Raw genomic sequence first — 25,630 nt, 5'->3', positions numbered from 1 at the left:
GCTATCTCCTCCTTTAGTTCCTTCAGAACCCTTGGATGGATTCCGTCCGGACCTGGAGATTTGTCTATTTTTAGTTTATCTATCTGCCTGCGCACATCTTCAAGGCTCACTTCCATGAATGTTAATTTTTCTGCTTGATTTCCATTGAAGAATTGCTCAGGTTCCGGTATGGTATTGGTTGTGTCTTCGTTTGTAAATACAGACGAAAAGAACATGTTCAGTCTTTCCGCGACTTCTTTCTCCTCCTTCACTACTCCCTTCGTGACTCCATCATTCAGCGGTCCCACCTCCTCCCTAGCTGGCTGTTTCCCTTTAACATATCTGAAGAACGGTTTGAAATTACGAGTCTCCCTGGCTAACTTCTCTTCAAACTCTCTTTTAGCTTTTCGAACCACACGGTGACATTCTTTTTGATACTTCCTGTGCTCTATCCAGTTTCCTTCAGTTTTGTCCTTTTTCTATCTCCTGAATGAATTTTTCTTATTACTTATCGCTTCCTTCACTATTTTAGTCATCCATATCGGGTCCTTTATTCGACTCTTTTTGCTCCCCTTTCTGAATCTGGGGATGTAAAGATTTTGCGCCTCGCTCACCATGTCCTTGAAAAAAGACCAGGCCTGTTCTACCATCCTCCATTTCTTGGAAGTGTTCCTAAGTTTATTTCTTACCATTTTCCTCATTGCTTCATAGTTTCCTTTTCTGAAGTTGAAAGTTGTCGCCATGGTTCTCTTTCCTTTTGGTATTCCTGCTTCAACCTTGAACTTGATCATGTTATGGTCACTGTTTCCCAACGGTCCCACTACTTCCACTTCCTTTGCTGGTCCCATTAACCCATTTAGGATTAGATCCAAAGTGGCATTTCCTCTCGTCGGTTCTCTAACAAGCTGCTCCATGAAGCAATCTTGTGTAGCCTCCAGGAATTCTGTTTCCCTAGCGCATTTTGAGTTTCCAAGACTCCAGTCTATCCCGGGGTAGTTGAAATCTCCCATAATAACTGTGCAACCGTTTTTGCATTCTTGTTTCATCTCGGCTTCCATTTCCTTATCGATATCTCCGGTTTGCCCGGGTGGGCGATAGTATAGGCCCATTTTTATTTCATGTCCCTTTATTCCTGGTATTTTAACCCATAGCGATTCCAGCTTGTTGGTCGTCTCCGCTGTGTCTATTCTTGTCGATTGTATGGTTTCTTTTATGTATAGGGCTATTCCACCTCCTTTCTGTCCTGACCTGTCCTGGCGATAGAGCTTAAATCCCGGCAGTGCTGTATCCCATTTGCTTTCCTCATTCCACCATGTTTCAGAGATTCCAATGATGTCTAAGTCTTCTGCATTGGCCACGGCTTCTAATTCCCCCATTTTGTTTCCTAGGCTCCTTGCATTAGTATATATGCAGTTTAGATCCTGGCATTTAAGTGTCTTCATTTCCTTTTCCTGTGTTTCGGTCTTTAGTGTCTTCTCTTTTGGTACACTCCTTCTAACCACTTCTTCTGGGTTAGTCGACTCCTGTAATTTGTCCTTTGTTTCTTCCGAGCCTTGCATTCCCTTAGTATCATCACGTGATACCTTCTTCCGAATCATCGATGCTAGGTCGACTATCGGCTTTCCCCTTCCTCTTAGTTTAAAGCCTGTTCTATTCCTCTCTTGACGTTGTTTGATAGAAGTCTTGTTCCCGCCATGCTCAGGTGCAGTCCATCTCTCCTGTAGAGCTTGCTCTTGCCCCAGAACATTGTCCAGTTCCTCACGAAGTGGAATCCTTCTTCCTCACACCATTTCCTCATCCACGCATTTATTGATTGTAGTTCCTCCTGCCTTTTCACATCTGCCCTCGGTACCGGTAGGATCTCTGAGAACGCTATCTTCTGGGTCCTCATCTTCAGCTTCATTCCCAGGATCTTGAACTGTTCTATCAGCGTGCTCCTTCTTTAGTCTCTCCTGCTGACATCATTCGTCCCGATGTGGATCATCACTGCGGTCTCTTCCGTCTCCGCTCCTTCCAGGATCTTCCCAATTTTGTCCACGATGTCCTTGGTTCTTGCTCCTGGGAGGCAGGTCACCAGTCGATCCTCTCTCCCTCCTGCTATTTGGCTGTCCACATGCCTTAGAATCGAATCTCCCACTAGGATTGCTGACTTTCCCTTCTTCAATTTTCGCTTCGGTCTCAGGTCAATGTCCCCGGTGTGCTTCGCTCTTTCTTCTTCTGGGCATCGATTAGCCAATTTCTCTCCCTCTTGTGGTGTTCCTCTGTGGGTGTCTTCTTTGGGGTCATCTGCTTCTTGTTCTCCCTTCCGTGTTGGTGTTGGTATATCTTCATCTTTCATCTGAAGTTTATCCTCTTCCACCCTCCTCCTGTATGCCTCCTCAATGAAATTCTCGAGTTCTCTGACTTCCTCTTCGATGTGTCTCTCACTCATGAAGTCTTCAGCTGTCTTGACTGGGTCCTCCATGGTGTAGAATTCTTCTAGCTCCTGTATCTTGTCCTCTAGTCGCTTGACTTCCTTCTTCAAGCTTTTCAGCTCCTGGCACCGACCGCATACTTATGACTGTCTCCCCGAGGGGAGGTAATCATACATATGACAGTCCGTGCAGAACACTGGAAAGCTCATCTTCTGGTTCCCCTCTGCTTCCATTGTCGTTCCTGCTTAAAGATAACAGTTAAGATTACGTGTTTCTTCTATGCCTGCTTCCTGCCTTCTTCCTGTGTGTGCAGCCTTTGCTATACCTTACCTTACTTATGCTTATGTGTTTGTTCCTCCGGTGCCTGCTTCCCTCAGTACCTGCTTCCTGTCTTCTTCTTGTGTGTGCTGCCTATTCTTCTTATGTGTGCTGCCGTTGTAATACCTTCTTCTTGTGTGTGCTGCCTTCTTCCTGTGTGTTCTGCCTTTACTCTACCTTCTTCTTGTGTGTGCTACCTGTGTTCTACCTTTGTCTTGTGTGCTGCCTTTGCTCTAGCTTTCTTACTGTTGCTTGTTTGTGTTTGTTCCTTCTGCGCCCGCTTCTTCCTTACCTTTCAGTCCTTTCTTGATGTTCTTGGTGTAGTAACTTGGCCCTTTGCAAAGGCGCTCTCGCTAAGGCGAGCGCCTTTGCCGCGCGCCTTCTCCGGGTGCCGAATGGCTGGGCGCCATTGGCTCCTCCCCTTTCAAGGGGGAGTCCGGCGCAGCCTCTGACGCGGTGGGGGTGGGCGGAGCGAACTCTCGCCGCTTCCCCGAGCCTTCTGGTTTCTGTCTCGCCGCTTCCCCTGATGTGTTCGGCCCGACACTGCTCCTCTCTTCGGCCGGAACACAGAGAAACCTGGCGCTGGTCTTCTCCTCTCCTCTGCTCTCCTCTGCCGCGTGTGCCGTGCTGACTCCTCCCCTTTCAAGGGGGAGTCCGGCGCAGCCTCTGACGCGGTGGGGGTGGGCGGAGCGAACTCTCGCCGCTTCCCCGAGCCTTCTGGTTTCTGTCTCGCCGCTTCCCCTGCTGTGTTCGGCCCGACGCTGCTCCTCTCTTCGGCCGGAACACAGAGAACCCTGGCGCTGGTCTTCTCCTCTCCTCATTTTGAGAATGAATGAGGTTTTCATACACCTTTTTTCACAGTTACATGCATGTTGATTCATTGATGATATTTTTATATTGTGGAATGGAAATATTGCAGAATTTGAACAATTTGTGAAATGGTTGAATTCATGTAATTCTTGTATTCAATTTTCGCGTGTTCCTACTATACAGTTTCATTTTTGGATGTAAGAATTGATCAAACTGCTGAAGGTTTCAAGACATCTGTTTTTTGTTTTTTTGTAAATCCATAGATAGGAATAGTTTTTTAAGGAGAGGTAGTTGCCATCCTTAACATCTCCTAAAAATGTTACCATATTCTTAGTTTTTGTTGAGATACCATAGGATCTGTAGTGAGCTTAAAGATAATAGATACCAGTCTAAGAATTTAATGAGAGATCTATCCACCTTTGGTCCTTTCACACAAACATCTTCTGTGCACTGCATCTGCCATAGGCTTCCAGGCTGTGTCCTGGCTACAGCTGCTAATCAGTACTAATTACTTATCAAAGCTCAGTCCTTGTTAACACTGCATTGTCTTTAGCCTCTCAGGCAAACAACAAAGGGTAAACCAAACACTTTTATTCTCATTACAGCAGGGAAACAAAATAGAACAAGCACTACTGCATAAACTTAAACACTGACTCTGACCTGCCTGGAACTGTGGCTTCAGCTCCATGCTCTCTTCTTCAGGCATTGGAGTAGCCGAGTCTTCCCATTGCAAGGCAGAGTTTGGGAAACTTCCTTCTGCAATCATTTCCTCCTCTAGGCTCACATCCTCCATCTCACAGTCACCATTGTGGTGTTGGTATGCCTCCAGCTGTTTCCTACTCCTCCCCCTTTCACCTGGCATGCTATTGAAAATAAAAGGCTCTGCATCACCTTGTCCCTCCCCCTTAACAGACTCAGCAATTCCTTAAAGGGGCTGTCACTCTGTAGCATGGGTTCTGTACTAGTGCTTCTTAAAGCAGAGATCTCAAAGTCCCTCCTTAAGGGCTGCAATCCAGTCGGGTTTTCAGGATTTCCCCAATGAATATGCATTGAAAGCAGTGCATGCACATAGATCTCATGCATATTCATTGGGGAAATCCTGAAAACCCGACTGGATTGCAGCCCCCAAAGAGGGACTTTGAGACCCCTGCCTTAAAGGTACAGTAATAAACCTAGATGTTCTAAAGCTTTGAGGCTTTCTTCTTTGAGATGTTTTTAGAAGAGACCTATGCTCAGTAGAGGGTATAGGGCAGCGGTGTCCCAATGTCGGTCCTCGAGGGCCGCAATCCAGTCGGGTTTTCAGGATTTCCCCAATGAATATGCATTGAAAGCAGTGCATGCACATCGATCTCATGCATATTCATTGGGAAAACCTGAAAACCCAACTGGATTGCGGCCCTCGAGGACCGACATTGGACACCCCTGGTATAGGGGCTTGCTGGGCACATTGCACAAGGTCACTACCACAACATATTGCTGTATCGAAGAATGGCCTCACAAGTCCTATAGTGGGACGAATACAACCAGGGGAAGGCGGTTCAAACTCATCCTTTTCAAAATGCTCATTTGAGAATAGCCTATTCAAGTGTGAGGAATTTAAAAGAGCTGTTGAGTCCATCATATGCACTATGGGTAAAGAAAGATTCTATTTACAAGTTGTTAGGACATTACAGATGCTGCTCATGCAAAAATTGTGGGATTAATTTACAGATTAAAAACTTCATGAATCTGACATATAATAAAATGTATCAATTTAGCAATTGTAACACAAAGTATGCAGTTTATATCATCATGTGCCCCTGTAATTTGATTTATGTTGGGAAAATGAGCAGAAGTTTGAAAACAAAGTTAAACGAATCCAACATTAGAGAAAGTGATCGTGACAGGATATTACTGCAGAGAGAACAGCATTGCATCTACAGAGTACAGACTTAAATTGTAATCCCTAATAATTTAAATAGCCACATCATTTTGGTGGGCCAGTTTATGTTTAGGTTATAAATATGAAAAGATGAATGCGGATATGTTGGGGTATAACAAAGTATTTAAATTGGTGTGGGGGCCATTGACATCCTTTGTTAATTCAACATAATTGTCTTAATTTAATTTACTGTTTATTTTTATATATATCCAGGACGGGATGGGTGGGGGGATATCTTTTTGGTTTATTTCTTGATTGAATTGCTGGAAGGAAGGGGAGGGATATTTTTCTTCTGTAATAATATTGATGGATTTTTAGTGCTTATTTATTTAGTGATAATTAATGTTTGTATGCTTTGTGGCACTTTGTATTAGTTTTGAAAATTAATAAAGCTTATTAAAAAAAGAAAGTAAAAAAAAAATTTAAAAAAACATTGCAAGTGCACTGTGGGGGTATAACGTGTTTTTAGAATTTTCATATTTCCAGTTCATTGATTGGCCAATAGCATGATGATGTTATAAGAAGCAGAATGGTCATGGAATGACAGTGTCTTTTTCTTTGTTTCACACAACATCGAAGAAAGCTGGAGAATGTTGGCGATGTGGTAACTAGTAAATATTAATGTGCATATTGGCAGTGTGTTTAATTGTTTTTTTATAATATTGCTGAAGCTTTTTCACTTAAAAACACATTTTTGGGATATCTTGTAAGGTGCATTGAAACTGCAGTTCACAACTGAATAATAAAAACTGAAAAAAATAACTTATGTCACAAACATTAACCCCTGATAAATCTTAAGAAATGAAATGGTTGAACCTCCGCCAGGATTCAGTTAAGTGTTTGATTCTTGAAAAAAGTGGTTGGTTTTTTTTTTTTACATAAGCAGTTTCATTTGTGAGCTAAAGTGACCGATGAGAAGAAACATTACCCAGTAAAGGCAAATGATTGAAATCAATGTGTAGGTGTGAGGTACACTGCTCATATTAGATATGAAGATGTAAGTTGTTGATATCTAAATATGTGTTTGTGAATTATTTGCTCATTTTTGGGGCTGAATTTTTGAAATTGTTGGGCAAATTCTAGTGTTTCCGTTTTGTGTGATTGTTTCCTTTTTCTTTTTTTTGCATTAATGACCATTTGCTAATTTTGCCAATGGGCACATGACCATTTTTAAAAAACATTATTGTATAAGCAATATACTGCCACTTATTTTGTAAGTTGTAAGGACTCAAGTGGTATCTGTGGCTAACTAGTCAGCACATAGCAATATAGATGTGCTAACGGGTACGTGCATGAATGCCTACTCTCTGCCTACTGTCATACCCCCTCAAAAAAATAAGAAAAAAAATTTAACTTGCAGTTAACGTGCAGATTTCAGAGTTATCACAGGACACCTTAAGTGCATTCCATGAAATTCCAATTTTCTTGCTGCATTAGGCATGTGCAAGCACCTAACACAGCTTAGTAATAGGGCCCCTAAGTTATCCTGGTAGATATCAAGGTACTGTACTGTATATCAATAGTGTCTCAATAACACTTGGCTCTGCACTGATTCCACCTCCAGTCTCTTACATTTTTTGTACCTCTGATGCAGGCAAGGAGCCAAAACATGGCCATTCTAAACTTTTTATGAAATTCATATACAGTATTTTTTTTTTGTTTCCTCTTGGTACATCCCTTGGTCCTGTCCTGGCCCTTTGCTCTAATGTTCTAATTCACCAAAATTTCGACAGTGTGATATATTTTTTCCTCTGCTTTTGTGCATTTTTGTGAAACAAAACTGCAGTTAGAAAATTTTTCCTCATTCTAGCAAGCTACATACGAGTGGGAAAAATCTAGTTCACTTGTAAAACAATTTGCATTGTATACTGTTAATAATTTACTTTAATCAAAACACCATCAATTACTTCTTGGAAAACAGTTGCTGTGATTACTGATCAGTCTTCTTCTTGAAACTTGTCCATATAATTTAGAATCTACATTGATATTTCTATTCTTTCATTGACTCGGGTGCTTCTGCAGGTTAACCATTCATTCCTCTGTCCATTGGCTGAGTTAGTGCTTCACAGATATCTTAAACTTGTTTGGTTAAAAGACGTCGTCTGTTGCATCAGTTCCAAGTAAATGAAATATTTTTGATAAAGTGATATATTTTGTTGGACCAAGGAGAATTTCATATTTCTTTACTGGGATTTATTAACCACCTTTCATGAAGAGATTCGCCCAAAGCAGTTTAACAATATATTGAACAGGAATTAGGTGCTCTTAGGTATTTTACCTATCTGTCCTGACAGGCTCACAATTTAACTGTACCTGGGGCGATGGTGAGTTAATTGACTTGTCACAGTCTTTAGTTTGATGTGTATTGTTTGATGTGTTTATATGTATGTCACAGTGGGTTTTCATGCTTCATAGTTCTTCTGGTTAAGATTTATAAAGAATGATTATTTGCCCTGAAGAGAAAATAATAATTGAACTACAGAAGGTACAGTTTAGGGGGTGAAGAACGTTTGTGCAGAAAAATGGAGTGGGACATGAGTGTGATAGTATTTGATGATCTTGAGGTGGCCAAACTGGCCAAAAAGTGATAGGGCGAGAAATGGCCAGTAGGAAAAAGGAGATATCGATGCCCCTGTATAAGAGTCTGGTGAGACCTCATTTAGAATATTGTGTATAATTCTGGAGACCACACCTTCAAAAAGATATAAACAGGATGGTGTTGGTCCAGAGGAAGGCTACTAAAATGGTCAGTGGTCTATGTCATAATGCATACAGGGACATAATCAAAGATGCCAATACGTATACTTTGGAGGAAAGCAGGAGAAGAGAGATATGATAGAGATATTTAAAGACCTACATAGCATAAATACACACGAAGCGAGTGTCTTTCAAGTAAAAGGAAACTAGAGTGAGAAGGCGTGGGATGAAGTTAAGAGTTGATAGATTCAAGAGTAATCTAAGGAATACTTTTTTTACAAAAAGAATGGTAGATGCATGGAATAGTCTCCTGGTAGAGGTGGTGGAGACAGACTTGTGTCTGAATTCAAGAAAGTGTGAGACAGGCACGTGAGAGAGGAAGAGATAGGGGATGATGTGGATGGGCAAACTGGATAGGACATTTGGCCTGCTGTCATGTTTCTGTGTCTAGGTAGGCTACCTAGGTTGGGAGGCCAAGTAGGCACCTACTGTAAGTCTATTTTATAAAGACACTAGCCCTCTTTAGGCCCCTATACGTCTGTATAAAATGACCCTTTACTACTACATAGCACTAGTAGAAATACACAGTGCTGTACACATTATATGCAGGTGCTTTTTCTGTCCCTAGTGGGCACACAAACTTTTTTTGTACCTGGAGCAATGGAGGGTTAAGTGACGTGCCAAAAGGTCAGCTGCAGTGGGAATTGAACCAAGTTCCACAGGATCTCAGTCTACTGCAGTAATCATTAAGCTACCCCTCCAGAGGAGCTGACGGAAATGTATATGATATACCACCTTTCTGCGGTATATCCAAAGCAGTTTACATTTATTTTATGCAGGTATTTTCTCTGTCCTAGGTGGGTTCACAGTCTAAGTATTTTTGTATAGAGGATCAGAGTCACAAGGAGCTAAAGTGTTAATTGATCCCAGATCCCTAGGTTCATATATACTTATAAGTTATAACCTCCGAATGTGCTTTGCAATTGTGCCCTGCCTATACCCGAGTTATGTTAAACTATGTCTTCTTTTTACCACATTAATTTTACATCTGAGTTGATGAGGTATTTTACATGCATAAGCAAGCATATGTACAGGAAAAATCCTTTGTAAAATTAATCCCACCTGTTAGTTAGGTGCCATCAACTCATGCTCGAGTCCAAGCGATTTCATGAATTACAGATTTAAAAAGAGACCAGTTTTGTGCTAGTACGGTAAGATCCTTCAGCATCATCCCCATGGCTGGTTTCAACATTTCCAGCCATCTGATTGCAGGTTGCCCTCTTCATCTGGTTCCTTTGATTTTCCCAAACATAATGTCCTTCTCTAATGACCATTCCCTTCTGACAGTGTGACCAAAATAACACAGTCACAACTTCATCATTTAGGCTTTGAGTGACATACCCGGTTTGATCTCTTCCAGAATTGACTTATTAGTTCTTTTGGAGGTCCACAGCATGCATAAAATCCTTCTCTAGCACCAAAGCTAAAAAGTCAATCTTCTTTCTGTCTTGTCTCTTCAGTGTTCAGCTTCTACACCCATAATTGAGCACTGGGAAAATGAGTGCGTGGACAAGTCTGATCTTCGTTTGGAGTGTTATTTCCTTGCTTTATGTAATATAATGCAATCTGCTTACAATGTCCAAATTGCAATTTTGGAACAGCAGAATTTGGACATCCTACACTGCAGTGCATCCAATTAGCAAGGGAGCATGTTGTGGGCGTCCTTTGGGCAGGCCCAAATTTAGGACATCCTTTGGGCAGGACTAAAGAAGGCCACAATTGAGACATCCAACAGTCGAATGGGAAGAAAAGTCCAAGTCTAAAAAGAAGGATGTGTTTTCTATTTAGACCTGTTTCAATCACTCCCCCCCCCCGCCCCCCCGAACCTACCATAAGTGATTATATACATCTCTTGGTTATGTTATAATATTTGAACACTCAAGAAATAAATACTTTGCATAAATATAGAAAAACATTCAACATACAAGCCATATGCAATGATTGGATGAAAATGATCCCCATAATTTCCTGGTGGAGTTTCTTGTATACTTTGTATAATCTTTTTTTTATTGTACACCACTTAGAAGTCTGATTTGGCGGTATAAGAAATCTTAAATAAACTTGAAACTTGAAAATCTCCCAAACTTTATTTATTTAATTTGTTTTCTATCCCATCCTCCACAAAGAGCTTGGATCAGGTTACAGGTTAATAAACATAAAATACAGTTAACAGGTTATAATTTGCCATAGTTACAGTACACCAGCGTCTTATGAAGGGGCATCAATACCTCCATTTTCCTACTGGCCATACCTCTCCCTATGTGCCCTAACATCCTTCTAGCTTTCGCCGTCACTTTTTTGACCTCTTTGGCCACCTTAAGATCATAGCATACTATCACACCCAAGTTCTGCTCCTCTTTTGTGCACAAAAGTTCTTCACCCCTAAACTGTACCGTTCCCTCAGGTTTCTGCAGCCCAAGTGCATGGCCTTACATTTCTTAGCATTAAACCATATTACAGCTGCCAAATTTCAGACCATTCTTCAAGCTTCGCTAGGTCCTTCCTCATGTTATTCACACCATCAGAGGGGTCTACCCTTATTGCAGATTTTGGTGTCATCCTCAAAGCGGCAAAATCTTACCTGTCAGCCCTTCAGCAATATTGCTTTAAAAAATGTTTAAAAAGAACAGGCCCTAATTGAATCCACTGGTAAAACTGGCTCACTGCCACATATGCTATATGATTGTGAACTACTGCAAACATACTGGACATCAGTATGGAAAACGATATGCTCTATACTAGACATTAATGATAAACTGACTTTGAAAATTTTAATAACGGGGTTTTATGAATCTAAGTCATCACTATCAATGGATGCCCATAAAGCTAAACTACTCCGTATCCTTTTATACCTAGTGATTAAGAATGTATTATCGTCATGGAAAGACCTATCTAAGGTTGATTCAAATATGTGGTGGAATTGAGTGTGCATGTCTTTTAAATACGAAAGGGTATTTGCGGAAAAATTAATGTCCACTAAGAATTTTAATAAGCTATGGGAACCTGTAAGAAATTATTGTAACTATTAGTTTCCTGTGTACTCTCTCATGACATTTATATGATATAAAGCTGATTATTAGATTACCCTATTTTTGGCGACTGATATATTACTGTTTATGTAGGCATTTAATCCTGTTTCTTTTGAATCGTGAACATGGCAGTGTTATAGCACACCTTCTCCTGCTTGAAGCTATGTTTATGGTATAGCTCTGTTGAGTTTAGAAACCTGCTTTTTCCTCGTTGATGCTTTATACTAGCTATGCTAGTATAAAGCATCATTGCTGACATAGAGTTAAACATGTATTTATAAGTACTGTTTTCTTTTTCTGTATTGTTACCTATAATTCCAATCAAAATATTTGAACTAAAAAGAACAGACCCAAGAACCGAACCTTGAGGTACATCATTGGTAACATCCTTTTCCTCAGAGAGATCTCCATTGACCACTACCTTCTGTCACCTTCCATTCAACCAGTTCCTGACCCAGCCTGTCAACACAGAAATGAAACAGACAGGTAAAACACCCTAACCTACTTTCTCGTCTGAATCTGACAATGGATGCGGCAACAGCAGAGTCTAGTAGCAGTTCTTCTCTTTCAAATACAATTCAACAGGCAGTCTGGCTATTTTGTACGCAGTTCTTGCAGCAACAACAAAACAGTCTGGCAGCAAATTGGATATCTGCTCAAATTGGATATTTATTGCAGAAAAAACATTTTTAAATTAAGACAACTTTGTCTGGTTCATTCTTCTTTTTGATCATTTTAAAGTGCTGGTGCAATTATTGATTTTATCACAATTGGATTACATTATTGCAATTTTTGTGCTAACTGAATCTCACTATATAGCTACAGCTCTTTGTACAATCTTGACCATGGATTTTCTCACATTTTTGTGCTGTTATACAGGGACTCCTTTAAGTGCCAAACATTGCTAACTCCCTCTGAAGTTATTGACTAGCCCTTATTTCTCTAATCTTAATGTTACCAGTCAGACTCTGTATTTGTTGAGCAACTTTCTTTAATAACATGAAATAAAGAATAAGCATTCACAAGTGATGACTTCAAGGCAGTTCAACTTTTACAGAATCTTCTCACTCTACCAGCTTTCCCTATCTAAAAAGGGAGCTGGGAGTGTGTCCACACCTTGTGGAAATAACACTATTCTCCAGACTTAGATAGAGAATCCAAGTTGTGCTAGATTATTAGAAATAAAGGATAAAAAAACCCTGGTGGGAGAATATTGCTAAACTAAGGGCTCCTTTTACAAAGGTGTGTTAGGGCCTTAACGCACGGAATAGCGCACACAAAAATGCGCGCATTGCTACCACCTCCTCTTGAGCAGGTGGTAGTTTTTCAGCTAGCGCGTACTATAGCATGCGCTAATCCAGTGCATGTGCTAAAAACGCTAGCGCACCTTTGTAAAAGGAGCCCTAAGGTTTTCATGCAGCCATGCAGTCTCAAATATGGCAACTGTTCTTTTTCACACTGGAGAAGAAGGGCGGGGCTTTAGCTCTGTGAAAGCAGCCTAGCTTTCTGGGAGAAGTAAAGCCCTCTGTGGATTTAAGTCCACAGAGCACACTTTACTCATGCATCTTAACATAAAATATTTAAACCTGTTCTTATATAAGAAACTGAGCAAATGCCCACACAAATTATGGGCAGAACAATTCTATATACTTGAGAACTAGTTAAAAACAGTTGCAATGATTACAATTAATCTAGAAAACGGCAGCCAGGATATATTTTATGAAGCTAGGTATGATCATGTACAGTCCATTCTTGTTATTTGCAGTAGTATGTTTCATGGAAATGTTTGCAAACATATGTATGTATAAACAACCAAATCTGTATCTCCTCAGGTGTGTTCCACATGTATGTTAATTGTAACAAAACAACAAGGCAAGCAGTCCACCAAAGAATCCGACATGGAACAAAAGAAGATCGGCAGACAATAAGGAGATTCAAATCAGGTTTATTCAAGGTGCTCCCAGGAACCATGCCTGATGCATTTTGCCAAACAAGGTGTCCACACCTTGTGGAAATAACACTATTCTCCAGACTTAGATAGAGAATCCAAGTTGTGCTAGATTATTAGAAATAAAGGATAAAAAAACCCTGGTGGGTCAATGCTAACAGAAAACCATGTCTTTCATACACACAGGACACAGAACCACACTCACCCAGTATGGAATAAGTAATCACAAATTAACCCCCCCCCCCCTTTTTTATTTTTTTTACGAAAGCATGGAAGAAGTTTTTAGCACTGGCTGGCGGGCTGAATGTTCTGCGCTGTTCTGACGATCATCGGAACAGTGCACAGCACACATCTGTTGGCTTGTGTTTCAAACCAAAGGAACAGTACAGTTTAGGGGATGAAGAAACAGTGGTGCATATCCCCCAATACTGAACAAAATATAAAGATAGCAGATTTAAATTTGAAAAAAGAGAAATAACAAATCATTTTACAAATTAACAAATAAAAATAAAACAAAAAATAGAAAATAAGATACCATTTTATTGGACTAATACATTTTTAAATTAGCTTTCAGAGGTCAAACTCTCTTTCCTTAGGTCAGTAAAGTATACTGCTGTTACAGTATTCTGTCCTGACCTGAGGAAGAAGAATTTGGTCTCTGAAAGTTAGTCAAACATGTATTAAAATTAGTCCAATAAAAGGATCACCATTTCGATTTCTAAACACTTATCAACACAGCTCCAATACTACTTTATCCTGAAGCAAAAAAAAAATTTAAAATAGATTTTTTTTCTACCTTTCTCATGTGGTTACTGCTTTCCTCATCTTCTTGTCATTCTCTTCCTTCCATCCAGTGTCTGCCCCTTCCAGAAAATATCTACCTCCCTCTGCCATCTCTCCTCCTGCTCCCCCCCTCTCCCATTGGTCTGGCATCCATCATCTTCCCTCTGTTCCCCTCATGGTCTGGCATCTCTCTCCTTCCATCTCTCATCTCCCCCTGTGGTTTTTAGTATCTCTATCTTCTCATTTCCTCCACTCAGATCTGATATCTTTGTCTCCTTCCCTGTTTTCTGGCAACTCTCCTCTCTCTTCCCTTTTCTTCTCTAGTCTTCCTTCTCTATTTTCTGCCTCTGTCTAAATTAAATTCTTTATTACTATTCAGTCCTCAGTTTCCCTCTTTTCACTGTGTCTACTCACAGCTTGCCACCCCTTTCCTTCACCCATCCACTATCTCACTAACTCTATCTTCTTCCCCGCCATCCAGCATATGCCCCCCCCCATCTAGCATGTGGGAAAACAGCAACAGTGGTGAGGAGGTAAGGGCCCCTCACCTCTTCACCGCTGCTGCTGCTTCCTCATATGCGACTGAAGCTGATGGCACAAGTTCTCCCCACTTTCATCATCTGCCTCCTTCTCTCTCTCTCTCTCTCTCTTCTCCCCACTTCCATTATCTGCCCCTTCTCTCTCTCTCCATCCCAGGCAATTCCATCATGTTATCCTGCCCCCTCAGTGAATTGCCTGGGGTGGAGGGAGAGAGAGAAGGGGGGCAGATGATGAAAGTGGGGAGAACTTGTGCCATCAGTTTCATGCACATGTTTTAAAGCAGCAGCAGCAGTGGTGAGGAGGTGAGGGGCTAGAGGCTATCTTCCGCTCATTCATCTCCTTACCAACCCTGTCCCTTGGTCTTTCCCATGATTTCCACAATTTCCAGCATATCCCCTCCCTCCATCCTTGTAGCCTAGAATCTCCTCTCCATCTCTGATGGCCTGACATCTCACTGTCCTTTTTCCTTCACTATCTTCCTATCCCATCTCTCTTCCCTCCCCCCATAATCAATTATTTCACCACCTCTCTCTTCCCTCCCCTTTAGGGTCCAAGATTGCTCCCGCTCTCTTTCCTGCTGTTCTCTCCCCCTGTCACTCTATGATCTAGTCCCCCTCCCGCCCTTCTCCAACATTTCCCCTTCTTTCCCTCCCTCTCATCCCCTGATCCAACATACCGCATTTCTTGTTCTTCCTGACTGCCCTTCCATCTAGCATCTTATCCTCCCCAGGCCTGCCGACTTCAACTCATTTACTGCTCTGTGCTCTCTCTCTCTCTCCCGCCACTGCCGAAGCCTGTAAACAAATTTAACACATGCCACAGTGTGCGTGCAGCTGACGGCTTCCCTCCTCCTTCCTCCCCCTCATGAAGTAACTTCCCATTTCGTTTATGGAGAAGGAGGAGGAGGAGGGAATCCGGCAGCGTCATGTGCACTATTTGAGCCCCGCAACGTGTGTTAAATTTGTTTACAGGCTTCATCAGCGGCGGGAGAGAGAGAGCGAGCAGTGTTGAAGATCGAGGGGGGACCCGGTGTTGTCGATCAAGGGGGGGTCCAGTGTTGATGATCGAGGGGGATTCTACGGTTCTGTTCTCTCCTAGTTTTCTCCCTATCTCTCCCATGGTACTTTCAGTGTATGTTACGGTGGATCCTCCTCCGCTGCCATCCCACTGTCTATCAGTGTACCTCAAGGCTCAGTCCTGGGCCCTCTCCTCATCTTCATCTATACCCGCTCTCTCGGTACACTGATCTCCTCTCATGGTTTTCAATATCACCTCTATGCTGATGACTCCCAAATTTACCTCTCTATACTAGATATCTCTACAGGAATTCAGGCCCAAATCCCAGCCTGCCTGTCCAACATTGCCGCTTGGATGTCTCACCACCATCTCAAACCGAATATGGCTAAAACTGAACTCCTTGTCTTTCCACCTAAACTCACCTCCCCCCTCTCACCGTTCTCTATTCTAGTGGATAACACTCTCCTCCTTCCCGTCTTGTCAGCTAGCATTCTCGGGGTGATCTTTGACTTCTCTCTCTCCTTCTCTGCTCAGATTCAACAAAAACCTTTGCTTCCTCCTCTGTAATATTACCAAAATCTGACCTCTCCTCCCTGAACATATTACCAAAACCCTTATCCATGCTCTCATCACCTCACGCTTAGACTACTGCAATGTATTTCTCTCAGGTCTCCCGCGCATCCGGCTTTCAATCTGTTCAAAATGCTGCTGCACAACTAATATTCTGTGAGAGCCGCTATTCTTACATTACCCCTCTCCTCAAGTCACTTCATTGGCTCCCCATCTGTTTGCGAATGCAGTTCAAACTCCTCTTACCAGTGGCGTAGCAAGAGTGAGCGGCGCCCGGGGCGCTGGGGCTCTCTCCCACCCTCTTCCCCGCTCCCCCTCCAGCACGCATGCGTGACTTACAAGTGCTCTTTAGCTCCCCCCTCCATATCTCTCCTCACTTATCTCCCCCTAAGCTCCTCCCATGAACTCCAATCGTCGGGTAATTCCCTTTTATCTGTACCCTTCTCTTCCACTGCCAACTCCAGACTTCGTCCCTTCTTTCTTGTCGCGCTGATGCCTGGAACATCTTTAGCAGTATTCAAATCCAAGCTAAAAGCTCACTTTTATGAAACTGCTTTCAACTCTTAACTCCCACTCACTGCTGTCAGATACCTATACCCATTGTATAATTTCCTCTACCAGAATCTCCCCAACCCTGAGATGTCCTATCTGTCTGTCCAAATTAGATTGTAAGCTCTTCTGAGCAGGGACCGTCTATTTCATGTTAAATGTACAGCGCTGCAAATGGTAGTAGAAGTTGCTGCCTGTTAGTACAGGTTCATGAAATCTGATATGCACTGTTACTGAACATCTTGTAAGAATGGTTAACATAACGGGGTTTAAAAAAAGGTTTGGACAAGTTCCTGGAGGAAAAGTCCATAGTCTGCTGTTGAGACAGACATGGGGGAAGCCACTGCTTGCCCTGGATCGGTGGCATGGAATGCTGCTACTATTTGGGTTTTTGCCAGGTACTTGTGACCTGGATTGGCCTCCGTGAAGATGGAATACTGGGCTGGGTCTGACCCAGTAAGGTTATTCTTATGTTCTCAAAAGGCAGTTGGAAACCCAGCCTTTGGGTTTCCAGCAACTTCTAGAAATATGCAGTGCATAAGACCCCAGGCAGGACTTGGATCTCTCTGAATGGTGGATTCACATTAATATGCGAGTAACACCATCAGAGGTTTCTTAAGCTCCTGCCTTGGGTGGGAGAATGGCTATCTCTACCTTAATATCAAGATCCTACCAACACGGGGGAGGATCTTACAATTAGGAGATATTTACAACATTTATACCAATTTTACTGAAATGGACTCTGTAGCTAGTTTGTTGTTTTAACCTGCAACTGTACTGTTACAAGAAGAGCCTCTTTCCCGTTTGGAGGGAAAGAATAAAGTCGGAGTTCAGTTTGTTCATAATCCCCTGTATGGTCTAGCATAGAAGCGTGTGAGGAGTGCTTGCTGCAGCCTGCCAGAAATGTCTGGTCCTGGCTAACGGCCCACAAAGATAAGTAACTTGTGAGGATCTCTGAATAACAGCTGGGTAAAACATGGGGACCGTCCTTACACAAGGTTTATCCTCCATGAGATGGAGAGGGAAAGGCAAATCCTCTATTGAATAGAGGAGACGGGAAGGAAAAATCTTTTGCTGGTCAGAGATGATATGGAAGTATGAAATGTAACCGGCAGAAGACCTATGAAGGAATGAGGTATACGTGTATAAGCTGGGAATATTATAAATAAGTTTCAAGTTTATTAAAATTTCATTAATCGCTTTACATAAAATTCTAAGCGCTGTACAATTCAAATGAGGCGAATACAAGTAATCATCTAAAACATGAAAAGGGACAAAGACTCTAATCTACAAACTGGAACATTAGGAGAAAGGGTGAACTACAATTTGTGATGTTTAATATGTTTTTGTAGAAGTAGTAGAATAGTATAGAATAGTAAACTCTTTGTTAGGTAAATCTATTCAGCATTTAATAAAAAGTGGTTTAGATTAGGGGAAAAAAACAGAATGGCCCCCTGAAGGGATTATTAAAATAGTCTAAGCTGCTATGCTTCCAAACAATCATTTTGCAAACAAAATAGGGAGAAGTATGAGCAGAAAAATGTTTATCCTCTATTGCATGGTAGAGGAACAGAGCAAGGAGCCCCAGTAATTGCTAAATATATACCATAGGGTTTTATAGACAATTTAACCAAATAAATGCCACCCTAGATGAAGGGCATGTTAGGGTTTGCTGCTTTTGAAAAATTGACAGGGGGCTTATTCATTAGCCTGGGGGATATTAAAGCATTATTAAGCAGATTGTAAGGAACGGGTATGGGTATAGGTGTCAGAATGGAGGGCCACAGGGGCCATGGCCTCCCCCAAAATTGCCGATAGTACTATAACAGGGCCCAATGGCGATCCTGCGGGAAAAGAAGCACTTCTTGCGAGGCCGGGAGCAGCATCTTGCTACCAGCCAGCGTGCCTATTGGTCGGCACTCTCTGCCACGTCCTCTCGCCAACATCTACTTCTTCCCACCTCCCGCTTCCTGCTGTGTGTCTATCTTTAATTTCTTGTAAAAGCGCAGTGCCACCCTGCCACCAGCCCTGGCATCTTCTCTCCACTGCAGCCAGCCCTAGTGGAAACAGGAAGTTATCAGAGAGGACAGGCTGCAGTGGAGAGAAGACACCGGGGCCTGCGGCAGGGCGGCGCTGTGCTTTTACAAGAAATTTAAGGTAAACACGTGGCGAGAAGTGGGAAGAAATAGATGTCGGTGAGGGGAAGTGGCAGAGCATACCATCTAGCAGGCACGCTGACCGGTAGCAAGGTACCTCTTCCAACAGAGTGCTATAGAAATAAGGCCCCACCCAAGACATTTCAGATTCAGGGGAGGAGTAGAGGTTAGAGAGGGAGTAGGGGAAGGGAGAGATGTTGGACTCAAATGAGAGAAGGAGGGAGAGCTGTGAGGAATGGAGGAAGGGAAATATATCAGATTTGTGAGGGACAGGGAGAGATGGATTTGGGGACGGCAGAGGGGGTAGAAGGAGGACAGGGAGAGGTGGCAGAAGGGGGACAATGAGAGAGAGATTTGGAGAAAGACAGAGGGAACAAGAGAGGGAGAGATGAACATGGGGGAAGGCAGAGGGGGGAAAGGGAGAAATGAATGTGGAGGGGGCAAAATGGGGAGAAGGAGAGATGGGGAGAGAGAGATGGATAACTCAGGGAGAGCAGAGGAGGGAGATGAGAGAGGGACAGGGAAAGGTGGAGAGGATATGGATTAGGGGCCGGAAGGGTGAGAGATGTCAGACTTGGGAGGAGGGAGTGGAAGAGCAGAAAGGAGAGAGAAAGAGGAAGGAAATGCTGGGTTACAAGGGTGGAGTAAGCAACAAGGAGGGGAGATGCTAGAAATAGTGGATCCATGTGAGAGAGTTGGCAAGGAGATGAGTGAGCAGAATAATGAGTATACAAGAGTAGAAATGTGGTAATGGGAAGCAGATAAAAGGGAATAGGAGGATGAGAAATGTGAAAGCTAGGGGATGAGAGAAGGAAATTCTGTTTGTCTGTCATGTCTGTTTAGATTGTAAGTTCTTTAGAGTAGGGATTGTCTTCTTTGTGATTTTGTACAATTCTGCATATGTTTGGTAGTGCTATAGAAATAATTAATAGCAATTGTCAGTGGCATACCAAGGGTTGGGCGGGGGGTGCGGACTGCCCTGGATGCCAGCCCTAGGGGGTGCACACCAGCTGGGTCTGAAACCTCCTGCACTGCTCTAAACAGCACCTGCACCTCAGCGTGGCTGCCGTACTTATTCCGAAGCAGAGCCAGCAACCGCTCTGAAGTGCAGGAAGGTCCCGTGATGACTGCGTCTGTTGCCTCTGCTCTGGAAGACGTAAGTGACATCGGAGGGCATGGACCAGCAGCCACAGTCATCGTGGGACCTTGCCACAACTCCCTGCATCTGCTGGCTCACCCCCTCAGACGTCACTTACGTCTTCCAGAGCAGAGGCAGCAAAAGCAGTCATCGCAGGACCTTGCAGGTTTGGAGGGAGAGAGGAGCGGAAAAGGGTGGTGGAAGGAGAGAAAGGAGGCAGATACTGATGGAATTGGTGTGCAGGGAAAGGAGAGAGAGACATAAGGGGGAAGGATGCTGGATGGAATTGGGTTGGAGGGAAAGAAGGGGGCCAATGCTGATGGAATTGGTGTGTGGGGAAAGGATACTGGATGGAATTGGGTTGGAGGAAAAGAAAGCGAGCCGATGCTGATAGATGTGGGGGAAAGGGAGAGGAGAGAGTAAAATGCCAGACCATGGGAATGTGGGAGAGGGAAGGGAAGGTAAGAAGAGGAGAGGAGAGAGATGCCAGACCATTGGAGGAGGGAAGGGAAGAAGATGGATGCCAGACCAATGGGGGTGAAGGGAGAGATGGAAGGGGGAGGCATAAAGTTTCTGGAAGGGGACTAGAAGGAGAGAAGATGCCATATAGACAATGGATGAAAGGAAGAGAGTGACAAGAAGATGAGGAAAGCAGAAACCAGAGAAGACAAGGTAGAAAAAAAATTCCATTTATTTATTTTTTTGCTTTAGGGGAGATGCATCGCTGTTTCTGTTGTGTTGCATTGTATGCAGAGTCTAGCTTCTTGGTGCTTCAATTTAACCTTTGGCTACGTATTTCTATTTTATCCCCCCCCCCTCCCCTTTTACAAAACTGTAGAGCGTTTTTTAGTGCTGGCCATGGTGGTAACAGCTCTGATGCTCAGAATTCTATGAGCGTCTGAGCTGATACCGCCATGGCTAAAAACCACACTACAGTTTTGTAAAAGGGGGAGGGGTTAGTTTGTGATTACATATTCCATATTAGGCGAAGGTGTTTTCTGTGTTCTGTGTATTTGAAAGACATGGTTTTTTGTTAGGTTTGACTGTGCATGATTGATCTGTACTATACTAGTCTGGCTTGTTTAGTTTTACAATGGGTGTATTGATGTTGTACTGCTCACTGCAGTATGTAAGATGCTGCCTTTTCCTAGATACACTCTTGTGTCACATGTGGATTGTTACTAAAATCATGTTTTTCATACAGATGACAGGGGGGTCAAAAAATGAGGGTCCCTGGGTGTCACATTGCATCAAAAGGAGCTTTATCAGCCGGAAGTCATACTACCGTTATACAGATCCATAGTGAGACCTCACCTGGAGTACTGTGTCCAATTTTGGAGGCCACATTATCAAAAGGATGTGAAGAGATTGGAGTCAATACAGAGAATGGCCACTAGGATGGTCTCAGGATTTAAAGACATCCCATATGAAGAACGCCTGATCAGACTGCGCTTATATTCTCTCGAGGAGCACAGAGAAAGGGGGGACATGATAGAAACATTCAAATACATCACGGGCCACATCCAAGTGGAGGAGGAAATCTTTTCTCTAAAGGGTCCCACGGCGACAAGAGGGCATCCACTAAAATTTAAGGGAGGAAGATTTTATGGTGACACCAGGAAATACTTCTTCACTGAATGGGTGATTGATCAATGGAATGATCTTCCACGCCAGGTGGTCGAGGCCAGTAGCGTGCTCGACTTCAAGAGTCGATGGGACAAAAAGGTGGGAGTATTACAGAGTTATGCTCAAATGATAGATACTCCAGGGAAGAAGGGTTCTTGAGTAGGCAGACTAGTTGGGGGGGGGGGTTCTTGAGTGGGCAGACTTGTTGGGCTATCGGCCCTTTTTTGCCGTCATACTCTATGTTTCTATGCTAGGTATGCCACTGGCAATTGTAATAGTAGAGATAGAAAGTTGTTTATATAAAAGTGAAAAGGTATAAATGTTCCCTCTAAGGTGCATGGCCGCACATCTTTTGGTAGGCCGCGCAGCCAGCACACCAGGATGTCTGGCCATACTCTGCTGCTGCTGCTACCTGTGGCTTTGTGAAGAAAGAAGTGCAGCTGGAAAGAAGGAGAAGGCGGCCTACTTGGTTGTTTTAGAGCCAGCTAGAATACAGGTTCACACCCTTGGGAGGGGGGCATGAACTTGGGACACAGAAAGGAGGGAGAGAGAGAGGCGTGTTGGGTCACAGAAGGGGAGGAATGACGGAGGGAGAGGGGCGCATTGAGACAAGAAAGGAAGGAAAGGAGCGTGAACTTGGGACAAAGGAAGGATAGATGGAGGGGGCATGAATTTGGGACACAGAATGGAAAGAAGAAACGTGTTGGGACACAGAAGGAAGAGAAAGGGCACAAACTTGGGACAAAGGCTGAAGGGAAGTTGGGAGGGGCACAAACCTGGGACACAAGAGAGGGAAGGGGAATGAAAGGACATAGGAGGGAGGGAGTGAAAGAGATGCTGAGGTGGGGGAGGGAATAGAAAAGGAGAATTGTTAAGCATGGGTGTGAGTGAAAGGAAAGAGATGGTATGCATAGGGAAAGGAAGAAAGAAGAATTGTTGGGCATAGGAAGGGAGAGAATTGTTAGACATGGTAATGGGAGAAGAGTGAGGTAGATAGAGATGAGAGGCATAAATGTTGGATGTGGTGGTGGAGAGGGAACAGTAGAACAGATGGAAAGGGATGCAAGAGGGAAGAATGTTGGATGTGGTGGTGGAGAGAATGGAGGAAGAGATGTGGCATAGAACTGGGGAGGGGTGATTGAAAGAGAAATATTGGGCATGGAGCTGGTGGGCAGAGGCGAAAGATGCTGCACACAGTCCAGGGGATAAGAGAGGGAAAAATGTTGGATGTGGCAGTAGATGGGGTGGGAGAGATGCACCCTGGATCCTTCTCTCTCTTTCCTCACTCCCTTTGAAGCATGGGAGAGAATGAGAGAGAAAAGGTGGACAGTGAGAGAGAGGGAGACATTGCACATGGGGATAGAGAGAAGAAATGCTATGCAGGGGTGGGGAGAGGAAAAAGTGTGCTTTGTGTAGTTTAATTCTGTGGTTACCATTGTGTACTGTTAATAAGATTATATTGTGTGGTATATGAAAAATGAATGGAAGAAATGGCATTTACAATTAGTACAGTGGTGCCTCGCATAACGGACGCCTCGCACAGCGAACGCTGCGCACAACGAACTTCAGGTCTTGCTTCCCACAACGAACTTCGTTTCACACAACGAAGTCGCCCGAGCTGTATCGCTTAACTGCCCTCTCTCCGCCTGGCTCCCTGTGCAGTGGCGCTACATATTTTAAACCCCCCTGCCGCCGCTGCTGCATATTTTTAAACCTCCCCCCGCCGCCACATATTTTTTTTAAAAAGCCACCACTGCTGCAACTTTAATCTCACCCGCTCACTCGAACTGGTGGTCTAGCAAATTTCCCAGCCAGAAGCGCAGACAGAGATCAAGAGCAAGCCTTCTGTGCTACTGCCTGGGCCTGCGCTGATCTCTGAATGGCTGCAGTCAGCTCTCGCGGGACTCACAAGAACTAACTGCAGCCAGCTCTCGCGGGACTCACAAGAACTAACTGCAGCCATTCGGAGATCGGCATGGGCCCACACAGGCGTGCAGGGGAATTGCTCCTGATCTCTGCGCTTCTGGCCTGTACGCCACTGGCTGGGAAAGATGGGAGGAATTAGAAAAGGTACTGGGGAGTATGTGGGGGGTGATTATAATACACAGCAAGGATCAACAAAACCCCTGTCTCCCCTCCCCTTCACATATATCCCCTCTATATCATGCTAACAGAATACCACAGTCACACATAGCAGGAATAGGGTTAGGGTAGTGCAACTAGGGCAACTGTCCCCCCTGGTCAAAGAGAGCCGTAAGCCTCTGCCTGGAATTTGCAGTCCCCAGTTGTGTCTAACACCAGCTCTAACAAGATAAATTTATCTTTTTTTATGTCATCTTAGCATATTTTATGCTACAGAGCGAATTATTTTTTTTAACATGTATTGTTATGGGAAAACGCGTTTCACATAACGAACTTTTCGCATAACAAACTTGCTCCTGGAACGAATTAAGTTTGTTGTGTAAGGCACCACTTTATGGGGGCGGAGCTTGGGCAGATCTGGGGTGGAGCTTGCACAGGTCTGGGACAGGATATAGGGCAGAGCTTTTGGGCCCCTGCAAACAAAAACAAGTTCTGCTGCCTATGGGTATGGCGGATGTGATGATTTGAGGAGGTTTGCAGGGTGTTATCTTAAGAAATGTGGTAGATGGGGCCAGTTATAGTAATTGGTACACAAATTCTCCAACCAGAAGGATTTGGGAAGTTTGATGAGGTATAGAATAGGGGAAGATATAATGACTTATATTTTACAGGTTCAAAAGGGGTGAGAGCAAGAGATAGAGGAACCTTTTGATGTACTTGGTTGCTCCTTTTTTTAAAATCAGGTTCTGAAAGGGAGTTTTCTCAAGTGTTTACAGGTATGACTAGATAATGTAGTGGGGAGATCCAAACTCACATCCTGTATTTGGAAGATAGAGGACGAGGGACAGAAGCCTCAAAATGAATTGAAAGCTATACAGCAAAAGTTGTGTTCACTTCTGAAAAAGAATTTACAGGATGATGTGGTGGGGGAAAGGCAGTTTGCTTGAGAATGTAGAAATCGGGGAGGGGGGGGGGAAGAGAGGAAGTGTGAATCGAAAGTGGATGGAATTGTAAAGGTTGTCGAGTAGAATGAGTTATCTCTCAGTGATACTCCCCCATGGGAACTGCTTTGCCCCTGAGCACAGGATTTGAAAACCCTGACAATATGAATGTATGACTAGTTGCAGATTTGGAGATTGAAAATGGAGAGAATATTTTTGTGGATGGGTTAGGATCTGACCAGGAAGTAGAATTTGCTATTCTCATATTATTTGGATACTAGTCATTAAGCCCGTTACATTAACGGGTGCTAGAATACTGTTCACCCTCTATGTTGCCCCTTCCATTAACTGCCCTCTCTCTCTCTGTCCCATACGGCCTCTCTCCATCTCCTCTTTCCTTTTCCCTTGGTCTGGCATACCTTCCTCCTTCCCTCCATGCCCTGCCATCTGTTCTTCCCTCCAAGCAATTCTCTCCCCCTCTGCTCAATTTCCTCCTTCAACTACTTCATCAGGCAACAGCAGCATTCACAATTCATTGCTGTTGCTGGCTTCAGGTATTCCTTTCTGGCGGGTCCTGTGTTCATGAAGTAGGCAGGACCGGCCAGAGAGGAAGGCCTGAAGCCGCAACAGCAGCGAATTGTAAACGCTGCTGCTGCCTGAAGCACCCGAGGCAGACGCTTCTCTCCCCTCCCAGCCCAACCCCCGCTGACTCTGGGACCCTCCCGGCAAGATGACTTAAATAACAAACCTCCCTCCAGCGTTGGCAGCCGCAGCACGCTAAACAGGCTGGCTCGCGGCTTTCTTCTGCCGTTGAGTGTCTGTGTCGCGTCATTGATGACATCATTAGTGACGCGGCAGAGGGACTCAACTGCAGGAGAAAGTCGCAAACCAGCCTGTTTAACGTGCTGCGGCTGCCAACGCTGGAGGGAGGTTTGTTATTTAAGTTATCTCGCCGGGAGGGTATGTGCAGAAGCTCTCCCCCTCCAGTACCTGTGCAGCACTTTGTCTGTGTCAATGCCGTCTCTGAGTGGAGTCTGTTTCTCCCGCTTTGT

General features: G+C 43.7%; 1 protein-coding gene across 1 annotated transcript in view; it reads right to left on the bottom strand.

Moving 5' to 3' along the window:
* The window catches only part of CALCR (calcitonin receptor), a 587,401-nt gene extending 583,132 nt beyond the window's left edge, over positions 1–4,269 (bottom strand). The window contains exon 1 of the mRNA XM_033931114.1: positions 4,182–4,269. The gene's annotated coding sequence lies outside the window, so the exon portion shown is untranslated. The remainder of the gene's footprint in view (positions 1–4,181) is intronic.
* Between the last annotated feature and the right edge of the window lie 21,361 nt (positions 4,270–25,630).

The sequence above is a fragment of the Geotrypetes seraphini genome, chromosome 2, assembly GCF_902459505.1.
Source record: "Geotrypetes seraphini chromosome 2, aGeoSer1.1, whole genome shotgun sequence".
NCBI lineage: Eukaryota > Metazoa > Chordata > Amphibia > Gymnophiona > Dermophiidae > Geotrypetes > Geotrypetes seraphini.
This window is presented reverse-complemented; position numbering and strand designations above follow the sequence as displayed.